The sequence below is a fragment of the Crocodylus porosus genome, unplaced genomic scaffold (genome assembly GCF_001723895.1).
Source record: "Crocodylus porosus isolate Cpor-Errol unplaced genomic scaffold, CroPor_comp1, whole genome shotgun sequence".
NCBI lineage: Eukaryota > Metazoa > Chordata > Crocodylia > Crocodylidae > Crocodylus > Crocodylus porosus.
Genome location: NW_017728937.1, coordinates 5,534,310 through 5,546,583, shown reverse-complemented (window position 1 = coordinate 5,546,583; position 12,274 = coordinate 5,534,310). Strand labels below are relative to the sequence as shown.

At 49.4% G+C, this 12,274-nt stretch overlaps 1 long non-coding RNA gene across 1 annotated transcript in view; it reads right to left on the bottom strand.

The window, feature by feature from the left end:
* The window catches only part of LOC109318128, a 17,095-nt gene extending 5,987 nt beyond the window's left edge, over positions 1 to 11,108 (bottom strand). The window contains exons 1-2 of the long non-coding RNA XR_002103189.1: positions 11,096 to 11,108; positions 10,454 to 10,457 (exon numbers count right to left, since the gene is read on the bottom strand). This is a non-coding gene — a long non-coding RNA (uncharacterized LOC109318128). The remainder of the gene's footprint in view (positions 1 to 10,453; positions 10,458 to 11,095) is intronic.
* Positions 11,109 to 12,274: the final 1,166 nt, after the last annotated feature.

The window sequence follows — 12,274 nt, the reverse complement described above, 5'->3', positions numbered from 1 at the left end:
ATCACCTTGCTGGGGTCATTTGACCCCAGTACTCTTTCCTGCCATGGCAGGGGGTCGGACTTGATGATCTGCTCAGGTCCCTTTTGACCCTACCTACTATGAAACTATGAAGGGGAAGCATTGGCTGAAGGGTCTTAGTGGAATGATTTCCTGGGAGAAGTGGTGGCAACTCCATTCTTTGGATCACTTCAAACTGGACTGGGCAAAGCAGTGCAGAATCTGCTGGAGACCACAGCCCTGTAAGGGTGGGCAGGGGCAGAATAGGCATGGTGGCTAAATAGGTTCTCTCTATACCCAGTGATCACAGTATTGTGATTCCCTCCATTCTATCTGAGATTAGGAGTGTCTGGGCCCCTGTCTGTGATAGCCCAATGCAAGAGAGTCCCGGGAGGGGGAGTGCTAAGCTCTAGGGCATCTATCAGTGATCACCCTGGCAGTGAGTTCCTGGAGGGTGGTGGGGCTCCAATGAAAAGGGGAAGGACACTTGTTTCACATCTTCACCTATTTCCATCTGGCTCGCCCCAGCTGCTGTCACCAGTCTGTTCCCCATCTCTGGCTGTTGCACTGCTTCAAGCCCTCCTTCCTGCAGGGCCATGGAGCATCTACAACAGGAAGCCTGGTGTGAGCACCATTTCCTGGCCCTGATGGATCCACCTTGGCCTGCAGCATGGACCTATAACAGCCCCCTCGTGCTCCTTGCTCAGGCACTGGATCCTTCTCAGGGTCAGGGTGATAGGAAAAGGCAAGGGCCAGGAAAGGAGGGGATGAGTCAGTGGAAAGGAAGAAGCAGGAGAGGCCCAAAGCAACCAGGGAATGGAGGGAGTGGGAGAGAGATGGGGGAAAGGAAACCAATCACTTCTGCTAGCTCAAGAGCTGGCTGGCAATCTTCTTACTCCCACAGTAGGGAAAGGAGCCCAGGGGAGCATAGGAGCATGAAGCGCAATACCTGAGTGGAGACCCCCCATGAATCTTTTGAGTGACAAGGCTCCCTGCTGTTCCCATCATGTTGCAAGCAGCATTGGCCTCCCTCAGAGGGAGCCTTCTCCAGGCATGACTCAAGCAGCAGCTGCTTCCCCTGCCAGGAGTCCCCCCTTTCCATTCTCCCAGCTAAAAGTGTCACCCACTGACGCAAATCCCTCCCACCCCCAAAAGCAAGGAGACAGATTTAGAAGGGCTTTATTGACGGTGTCAGGGAGAAATCAGACGCCCCCAGATGCTGGGAGATGGGCTTCTGTCTCACTCCAGCAACTCCTTCCCTGCTGCCTGATCAGGCAGAGGGGTGGGTGGCACTCCCTGGGGCATGGCCAGCTCACGCCCTTGGTGTTGGAGAGGACAGAATGCACTATGCGGGCTCCTAGGAGGACATAGTAGAGCACTGGAGGACAGCCCTGTGTGCTGGCAGTGTCAGAGCCTTTTACCTCATATGTGCCGATGCTGCAGCATGGTGGCCCTCCAGCTCAGTCCTGAAGCCCAGTCCCCTAGATCTCATGGTGCATCAGAGTGATGCAGTACCCAAGACCCATGGGAAGAGGTAGCGAGCACAGTGCGGTGCAGAAACACTCTTTGCAGGGAGCTGCAACAAGGATTCTCCTTCCCCTGAGGCAACGACGGGGCAGCAGCATAGGAGGCAACTCTGTGAAGCAGGTATTGGGGGTCTCTAGCTCCTTCCCTTGCAGGTGACAGAAGATCTGGGGAGGCTGTAGGGGCACTGTGTGGTGGTGAAGCTGTCAAATATGCTGAAGCCCATTTTCAGTATACCTTTCTCCTGTTCCATCCATGGCACCTGATTTCTGGGCACTGGGGTGCGAAGCATGGTACGAGAGGGGGAACGGAGACAGGAGATCCAGGCTCAGGAAAGAACCTTCCTTTACTTGCAGCATCCCTCAGCTACCCCCTCCTGCAATGAGTGCTAGGAAGACCGCCCTGCCAGTCACCACAGCCAAGCAATCAGAGCAGCCCAGTGATAACAGGTTATTAAAGCTCTCTGAAGTGTCCGATTTCCCATTATTGCTCCGAGTGCAGAGTCATTACCATTTAATAACCACTAATCCCCTCATTACCGGTTATCTCCACTCTCTAGCTACTCAGTGGCAGTGCCAAAAGTTGAGCCCTCCCCCCTCTGCTGCCCAGAGGCTGCTGGCACACAGCTGTCCTTAGCCCTGGCTGCAGCCAGCCCTGCTTATTCTCTGCCCTTCCCACCCCCCACCCCCAAAATCTCCAGGTTTATGCCACAGGAGAGTATAAGAGCCTCTGGCAGGCCTGACCTGATCAGGGGCACCTCCCCTGTCATCTTTTCCACCTGCTACTGTCATCCCTGGCTAACCCCTTTCTGTGCCCATTCTGAACCTCCAGCAGCTCCAATCTCTCCAGGTCTCTTTGCTGTTGGCTCCCTCCCCCAGCAGGTTTTGGCACTACTGGCAAATCCGTGCATGTCTGAATTTCCCCTTGTTCCAGGCAATAATTGCAGGGGGACGAGGGTCCTGATGTCCACCTCTGAAGCTGCCCCACACCGCACCTCTCCTCCAAGAGAGGTCTACCCAATCCCTATTGCTACCTGCCCATCAGCCAGTTGTTAATACATGTGGTAGCATTTTTATCTGCTTGGTAGTGATCCAACTTTTTAATGTTTATTCTGTGGCACTGGAGTGACTGAAATTCATGCAGGCACTCTGCCCTGCATCCCCTTCATCTGCCTGATCAGTGATTACATTTAAGGAGGCTATTAGGCAAGATTGGTGCAACCTCTTCCTCATAAACCTGGGGTACTCAGTGGCTATTATAAACCTTTCTCCATGACATTGGCCATCATGGAGGCCACTGAGGGCTGCTTCTTTCATGCATTGCACTTCAGTCTGTGGGACTTAAGCTTATTTTCTATACAGTCTTAATGCTGGGAGACATTTTTCCTCCTGTCTTCCTGACTGTCTTGACTATCCTTTCTTCCTCAGTGGGCTGAGGGCTGTATTTATTGCCAGGATAGAGGCTGCAGATTTCTTCCACTACAGTATTTAACATCTTCACTACAGTCTATTAGAGCACTGTTCCATACAGCCCGTGCACCACTCCTGCCCCCACCTCCACATATACGGACCTTGCTTCTGCCATCACAGTATTGTCTCTTCAAAACAGGGGCTCAGGCACTGGAGTGACTGGGCCCTGGAAGTGCTAGGGTGGATGGGGTGTGACAGGGCTGCTACCTTCTGCATTTTTGGAACTGGGTTCTAGCCTCAGTTGTTCCCTTTCGGGCTGTGAGTTACATGGTGGCAGTGCCTGTTGCTAGCAGTGTGTTAGTTCCCCATACCTGCAAGCAGGCTCTTCACGTTCTCCAAGAATTCCTCATCCCCCACCTCTACCCCACCCAAGGCGATCTATGCTCCCCCGTTTTGAGCTAAAATGAGAATCTCAGCCTCAAGCACTCCTGTTCTGCAGCAGCTCTCCTCCCATTTCTCCACCGCTGCCACCCTCTCCCTTAGCTTGCCACTCCCCACTGTGTGGCTGGGCTTCTGCAGTCCGCCTGGTTCTTTTGGATTTCCCACCTCAGCATTGTCTCATTTGTCTGCTGTCTCAGAGGGCAGCATTCCTCTCCTCCTTTCCACCTCCCCACAATGCCTGTTTCCCAGACGATCCTCCCCTGGATCTCAGCTTGCTCACTGCTCTCCCTTGCAGGCTCATGAAGCCTGCATGTTGGTTGTGCTTAACTTTTAGGCTTCCTGGTCTGTCTTGTCTCTCCTCCAACTAATTACCTCTCCCCTCCAACTTACATTTCAGCTTATTTTATGTGTCCTTCATGGTAAGGAATTTTGCAGTCAGGTGCATCCTGCACCTCATCTCTCAATGTTGACTCTTGCTGAATTGTCCCAGTGAAGTCCATAGGATGAGTATTGATTATTATAGTGGAGGGAGGTAGTTAGCTGTGTCAGTCTGAAATCAGGCAGAAGGTATCATAGAGATGCACCTTATAGACTAATTGAATCAGGGCTGCACAGTTCAGTGATTCTTAACCACGGTGCCATAGCACTGTTAGCTGTGCAAATATGATTCACCAGATAAACTCAGAGATTTCAAATAGGAACCTGTAGTGTTAAAAACCTTCTGGTTTGTTGTGGTCCTGCTGAGTTCTTTGCAACAGAAGAGTTGCTTGGTTATTTTTTGGTAGTCAAAAATGAGTGAAAACTGAAATGGCATTTCCTGAGGGGTGCCTTAAGTCTAAACAGGTTGAGAACCAGTGGCATAATCTATAAGGTACAATTATTACAGAGTCATGTACCAGCCCCAGGGTCCTAACAGTTACAAATACACATAGAATCATAGAAAATTAGGGTTGGAAGGGGCCTCAGGAGATCATCTTCTAGCCCAACCCCATGCTCAAGGCAGGACCATCCCCAACTAGATTGTCCCAATCAAGGCTTTGTCTAGCCAGATCTTAAAAACCTTCAAGGATTGAGATTCTACAAAGTCTCTGGGTAGCCTGTTCCAGTGTTTTACTACCCTCCTAATGAGAACGATTTTCCTAATATCTCACCTTAACTTCTCTTGCTGCAACTTGAGACCATTGCTCCTTGTTCTGTCATCTGCCACCACTGTGAACAATTTAGCTCCATCCTTTTTCTAACCACCTTTCACATAGTGTAAAGCTTAGCCTGAAGAGCTTGCAATGCAAAATGACTAGACAGAGAGGAGAGCAGGGGGGTGCTCGTAGCCCCATTATGCAGCTGGAGATCTGAAGCACAGAGAGGCAAAGTGACTGGCCCAAGGACAGCTAGAATGCCTGTAGCAGAGATAGGACTTTAACCCAGATCTTGTGAGGTTCAACCCACTGCATAAACCCTCCTCTCCAGAGTCATGGGAGAAAGGCTGAATGTGAAAGGAAGATTCTTGGGCTCCCAGCCAGCCTCACATTCAGAGGCAACCTGGGGGCTGTGAATGAGAAACTTAGTACTTATGAGTTACAAGAAGCTGTCTATTCGTACCAGGTCTTGTACATAGTGCTTCTACTGGAACTGGAACCAACCTAAAGAAAGCTTCTTCCCTGGTGGCTTCTTCCTCTCTCTCTGTTGGTCTGGGCTAAAACCTGGAGCTGCAAGGAAGAAAAACAACTGGAAAAATACAAGCATAGAATGTGGTATTTTATGTGCCAATCAGGCCATATTCAGTTCTGCTTGAGAGGTATGTTTGCAGGAAGTCATATTTTAACACATGATAACTCACAGGACTATAAACTCTGACAGACAGACTTGGTTGTTTATTCCTAATCCTGTTTAACCCTAGGCTGCAGCAAAACATAAGTGGAACTAGTGGAACTTCAAGGCTAGAATTTACAGTCAAGTGAGTTAACGCAGGCTGAAAGAGTCAAGTGTGGGCAAGTCCTTAGGGGAAAATATCATGGCTGGCTCTTGTTTTATCCAATCTATTCACCCACCTAACATGCCTTCTCTTTTCTGCAGTCCTTCCCTATGCACCAAGGAGCTTGAACAGTGATTGCTTGTCCAGTCAATTTCCTCCCATCATGTTGGCCTCTTTGGCTGATGTGAAATCCAAGATCACAGCTCTCCCCTTGCTATTCCCTCCTTCCTTTGCAGTGAGAAGCTGTCTGCTGCCAAATCTAAACATCTCCCATATGCAAGTTTCCCATTTGTGCTCCTTGACAGAACTCTCACTGTGAGGACTGAAACTTTCTATTCCACATGTCATTTTTCATCTTTCATTTTTTGACATTCTTGATATTGGCTTCATCATTCATAACTGCCCAAGCTGCCTCTATTCCCCTACTAAGGGATCCTTAATAATATGCATGCAAAAAGCTAAGCATTAATGCCATGTTCCAGATAAGACATCCAGTGCTCCAGTCAGGAAATGCAAAGTTAAGCTTATGATTGACTCAGCTCCTTCCTGCTAATGCCTTAAAAATAGGTCTCCCTTTATGTCAGTGTAAATGACATGTCAATCAACACAATATACAATGTGAACTGGTAGCTTTACAGACAGATTATAAGCTTTACAGACAGTACATTACAGATGATACAGCCCAAAGACTTGGCTTGACTTTTGTCTCAGTGAGATCTACAGAACAAGCCAGGTTTGAAAAAGGTTCATTGAGAAGTAGGCTGGCAGTGGTGACCTCCTCTCTCCCACAGCTTTGCTCTTTCTCCCTTTTCAAATTTTCTTCCAGCCAGAAAGCTTGCTCTGCAACTCCAGGAGGCCCAGCATAGGCAGCTCAGTTCTTGAGATCCTGAGATGTGCCAGGGACTGAAATGGCCCCCACCACAAGTGACAGCAGTCCTCAAATAGTCTAATTCATGCTTATGCTGGGCATCAGTACCAGCCAAAAATCCCCATAACACCCTGTGCAATAGGGTGGTCCCACTCCATCTTTGCCCTGCCAGACCTCCCTTTCCCAGGGCTTGCTGAGGGGTTGAGGCTTTTATGTCATCTCTGTAGTATCTGCCAAGATAAAAATAATCTCCAGCACCCTGGGGTATATGAATGACCCCCTGTCCACCACTGGAGAGGGCAGAAAAAGGACCAGAGCCTGTCTATACTGTCTGAAAGTGCAAGGCACATTCTCACAGGCTGGTGGGGCAAAGTGGTACCCTCTCAAGAACCCAGGGGTGTTTGAGATGACTCTGAAGGCCTACTGCCCTGGAGATACTAACAGGGTTTTCTGTGTATATGTGATTTGCTCCAAGCTTCACCTCAGCCAGAAGGGATGTCAGCCTCAGGCACCAGTTCAGAGGGAGTGCAAAAATGGTAGCTCCCAGGAAACCCATCCCACTGCCACTACAGCAGCATTTGTTTGAGGAGCTTGTGATCAGCCTGTGCTGCTTTCACAACCATGGCAGGCACTGAACAGAAAGGTAAGTGCTCACTTTCTCCCCTCCCCTCCATTCTGCCATGCTACCCAGAGCACCAACATTTAAATTTTTATTTTTTGGACAACTATATTTCTACATATATAAATGAATATATATCTACCTGTACTTTAACAGTCCTATTTTGTGACTGGTCTGGTTCACTTGACAGTCCTTAACATACATACACTATTATACCGTCATCTCCTATTATAATAACTGCACCGCATACCCATGTGCTTGCATGCCTATCACCATCACCTGGCCCATCACAATTACGCAAAGGACCACCTCTGCACCTCCTTCCCAATGCCCTCCCTCCTCTCCCCTTACAACTCTCCCTCCTGATTCCCAAGTCCTCTCACTCGGTGCTGTCATTGTCCTCATCATCATGGTGATCTCATCATCATTGCTGTTTTCTCTGGTTGTCCCATTGAACAGTCTGTGCCAGTCTTTTCTTTTCCATGGGATGTCCGCCATCTCCTCCCTAACATCGTCTACCAGCTTTCTGTAGTACCCCTACATCTCACTCAGACCTATTTTGACAACAGCCCTTGACTGAGAAGTTTCTGTGCCTGTACATAAGCAGGTTCCTGGTCTTCCACGGGGCATTCCTGAAGCACGAGATGAACTAGTCAAAGCGGGTTGTCAGGGTCTCCTGCTGTTGCTCCTTGGTCAAGTGCCTGAACAGTGCCACCTCTCTGGTCAGGATCTTGACCCCTGTCACTAGCATGAGAGATTACTCTTCTCCACAGCCCCTTGGCATAAGGGCAGTATCAGAGGAGGTGGGTGATAGTTTCTGCCTTCCTCAGGCAGATTTCCCTGAGCCAGTTTGGCTGGCCTCTGCCCCTTTCTGTGTCTCTGTGCCCTCATAGGGAGTGCCCAGCAGGCTACTTGCCAGTTCAAGTCTCTCTGCTCCTTTTGTAGATCATTGTGGAAGATCCACTCCCACACAGCCTAGCAGCTGTCACGGAGTAGTCAATCCACCGTCGACACAATGTCTCTTGCCCTTACCACTTTCTGCATCTTCCAGTGGTTGGTCATGGTCACTGTGGCCTGATTGCATAGTCCATATTTGTTCCAGAAACATTCAAGGACCCTGTAGAACCATGGCAGCTCCCAGGATCGCAGCAGATGCCCTACAAAGTACCTTACAAAGCAGGCTGTTTTGGATTCTGTTCCAGTTGAGTTTGCAGATCTGGCTCATGGACTTGGCAGTGAATGAAAGGACAGAGGACCCAAAAGGACACCAACATTTCAATTGATACCTCTGAGGAAACCTGGCTCCCACCTTACTCCTGTGTACCAGGGCCAGCACAACCGATGCCAAGTTCACAGTGTCCTGCACGCCGTAGAAATCAGCTGAAAAAGAACACTGCAGCTGTCCCCGGCTGGAGCTCCCAGGATGCAGGGGTCCAGCCTTGCCTCAGAGCATAGGGAGGCTGATATGACTCAGGATGCCCTGTACCAAAGCTTTGCCAACTCTGTGGGAGGGGAGGCCAGCAGCAATTGACATTCCTCTGACTGGCTGCATTTGGATTATTTTATCTCTTGTCAGGTCCATAATAATGATTAAGGACCTTAACATTTAAAATTTGTGTGCGTTCCATCATTCTACGTGTGTGAGAGAGATGGGAAAGCTATTTACTAGCTCAAGTAGTAAGTATAATAGAGATTTTTATCTCCAGTTCTTTTTTATCTCTATTAGATTTTCTGTATCTCTTGGACACCCAATAAAATGATTGCTACAGCAGCAGCGTGTTCTCTGTTCAGCCGCCAAACACAGCACCTCTGGCACACTCCTCCTAGACAAGAAAGTGGCTTCAGAGGCAGGAGGTCTCACTGGAGACAGCAATGTCTGCTTAGGCAGGATATTCTTGGCATAGGAAGACGCTGCTGACCTTGTTGGAGGGGTATCCCAGGAGGGCAAAGCATACAATAGAGGGAGATCACCGCCCCATTTCTATGTGTGCTGTGCTGTGCTGTGCTTGCTACTTGGACTTCCCCAGGTTTCTGGCTGTCACTCCCCACCTGTAACCCCTCCTTGCCCAAATAGGTGTGTTGTTTCTCTGGTTTCTCTATGTCCTGCCTCATCTCCTACCATGATGCAAAGATGAATGTGCATACGTCTAGCTATTTCCTCCTGCCTTTGGAGGTGCAGTGAGTATCTCAAGGAGGTCCCCTCAGAACTTCAGTGTTTTTCTCCTCGTCACCCACATAAGGACTGACTGTCAGGCTTGGAAAAAAGTGAAACCATCTGATAAGGGGAAAGCATTGGCAGATGCCTCCTGTGTCCCAGGTCTCTCATGCACCACCCCATGGCCTTGACTTGTGAGAGCCTCCCTTGCAACTTCCCACCATGCGGGCAACTAAGTTGAAGGAGGAGGCATCTCTGAATATCAGCAGCCTCCACTGCAAGGCCCTGAACTAGATCATCAACACCTAGGGACTCTCTTGTACCTGACCAGGACTTCCCCATATCTCAGCTTGGCCCTGCAGAGCTCTGATTCCCACAGTACTGAGCACAGGAGGTGGCAGCAGGAAACATAAGGTCTTTGGTGGATCCATGTATGTCAGGAAGGCTACAGCGGTGCAAGGCTGGGAAGAGATACAGCCTGGAGGAACAGGAGAGGCCAGCTGCCTGGTGGAAGGAGCCATAAAGGGCAGTACAAAAGCTACATTGTTCCAGCAGACCCCAGGGGGCCTGGCTGCCAGCAGCCTAATTCCTTGCAGCTGGCAATCTTACTTGCATGGGTGTGGTACCCATCTTATAGGCAGTTGTCTCTCTGTCTAGCCCCCAGATTTTGATTCTTTGCCCTTAGTTTCTTGGTTCCTGTTCCTACCTGTTGGCTTTCAGTTTGCTAGGCCCATGCTTCCCCTGTGGCATAACAAATAAGCCTGGTTGCTGCCTCCAACCCGTTTGCTCCGGACCTGCCAGCTCCTGACCACTTTGCTTTGGTCTCTAGTCCAGACCTCTTGTGCTCCGACAGCTGTCTCTTAGCCAATAGCTTTAGTTTGGTGATTGCCCCTGTCCTGGTACTATACAGCTACAGCTGCCTGCTAGTGACTCCCTGCTTCGTGTTCCTGAAACCCCCCACCCCCAGCAACTTGTTGCTCTATCCATGGTGACTGTCTGTGACTCAGATCCTGGCAGACCTAGTCTGCTCCGTCCTGATCCCCTGACTAATGACTCTGGTCTGAACCTCATCTGTGCCTGACCTCGTCTGTTGCTGATCCCCTGGAGTGTGACCCAACAGTGCATGTCCTGGTTGTAGCCTGACATCCTGATCTCACCCAATTCAGCGCTCATGAAGAACTCAGCGCTATTGCATGGCATCCTCCCCCTACCTGGTTTGCTGCTGATGCACCTTATAGAACATCCAGGCATTAAAAAAAACCAACCTAAGGGAATGGCCATACAAAAACTATTGTTGTGAAGTTAAGCTTGGTGATGTGCCAGTAACATAAAGGTTAAAGAAACATCCAAGCCAGAAAGCAAACATTGTCCTCATAAACAATAAATAACGCTCCCCCCCACCAAAAAAAGCAAAACAACCCAGCACCACCACAAACAAAACTAAAAGAGAAAAAGAAAAAGAAAAAACCTGCCTTGACCACAGGAATTAGAAAAGCTGGATGGTCAGAGTGGACTGAAAAGAAAGCCTAACATTAAGCAGCTGGAAGGACAAAAATCAAGTTCTCCAGCAACCTGTTATCTGCCCTTATAGTAATGCTCTAATGGAAAACAAAAACAGGAGACAAAATGCTGAGATGCTCTGATCCCTCCCTAAGAGTTTCAGTTAATCAGGAACTGCAGCCACAGGACTGCTGTGGGGTTTTTTCCTTAATTATGTAGTTGCTCAGCAAAATCCAACTGCATTTATGTCTACAAAAAAAAAAAAAAGAATAAAAACCCAAGATGTATTTTACACATTCCAGTATTTGAGACTAATAGCTTACTGGAGATCATCATTCATTAAAACTCCATGTATCACACATTATACAAGCATCAGGAAACAAAGAGCTATTGTTTTTGCATGTAGCTACCTCCTAGGTCTAGAGCACAAGAGCAACAGCGCTTACAGAAAAAGAAGGCAGGCTGGTGTGGTTATGGAGTACCACACCTCCGGCTCTTGCTCTCTGGCAAGTCTGTACATGCTGCACAAAGACAGTCTTTTTCTTCAGACTGCAAATGGCTCAAAGCTCTTATGAAAAAAAGATGACTTAGGGCCAGATCCAAACTGCACTGAAATCAGGGGGCAGGATTTTAGCGAATTCAACAGGCTCTGGAAGAAGTCCAAAGAGAAGGGTGATTGCCAACAGAACGGTCACTAGAGTAGGACACCTGCTTTCACAAACTGCGGGGGCCTGCTGGCTAGAGGAAAATGTCAAAATACCTCTGCCTACCACAGAGTGACAACAGAGTGAGGATTCAGCCCCAGGTACTGGCAGCCATCTTGTGACAGCTCCCAGAAAACATCCAGACTCCAGAAATAACACTCCTTCCTCCTCTGAGACCTCAGCCCACTGAGTCCTATTCACATGCGTAACAGTTTGCAGAATCTGCCTCGAGGTGGGAAAGACACAAAGGCAGCAAGGCTGGAGCTTGGTACCTCTTGACAAGAAGCCCCGAGGTTGTTGGGGTGCCTGGATGGCAGCTCCACTCTTGCCAAAGGGAGGCTCCCTTGGGGACCATGTTGCTTCTGCTGGGCTTTCTGCACTGGATTAAATTTAAATAGAGCAGCAATATTATTTTAACCTTTTTAGCATAAACTTAAAGTTGCTGACATGTGAGCAGAGCCCTGACAGGGATTTTTCTGCCAAGGGATAGTCTTACTTAAGCTGTTTACAGCGCTTTTCAGCTGTAACAGTTAAAGTGCTGAGCAAAGAGGGGCAGGTACCATTAGGTTCCTGCTACAAGTAATGGCAATGCATAGGGGATGCACGTGGGTGCACATGCATCCCCTGAGCATGGCGGTGCACCCCCTGTGAAAAGGTGCCACTGATACCGCCTGCGGGCAGTTGCCGCTCACCACCCCCCCTCGCCGCCAACACCGCTGGCAGTGTCTGAGGGCAATCTGTGATTGCTGCTGGCTGACACTGCTGGCGGTGTCTGCAGGTGGTTGCTTAGCACCAGTGGCGCTCAGCACCCTACCATGCACAGTGTTGCGGCTGCCTGCGGGAGCTCCCCACTTATTGCCGCCATACTCCCACCACTGACAGGGCTGTGGCACCGCCTGCAGGAGCTCAGCATGCCCCCCAGCCTCTGGGGGCACGTGGCATTCATGTCTACAGGTATAGACAGAGAGGTACGGAGTGGCGAAGTGGCCTCCCCAAGATCACCCAGCAGGTCAGGGCTCATGGAGCTTTCCTGATGCCCCATCTAGTTCCCTGTGAATTGGACCACTCAGCCCACCTGAATCACT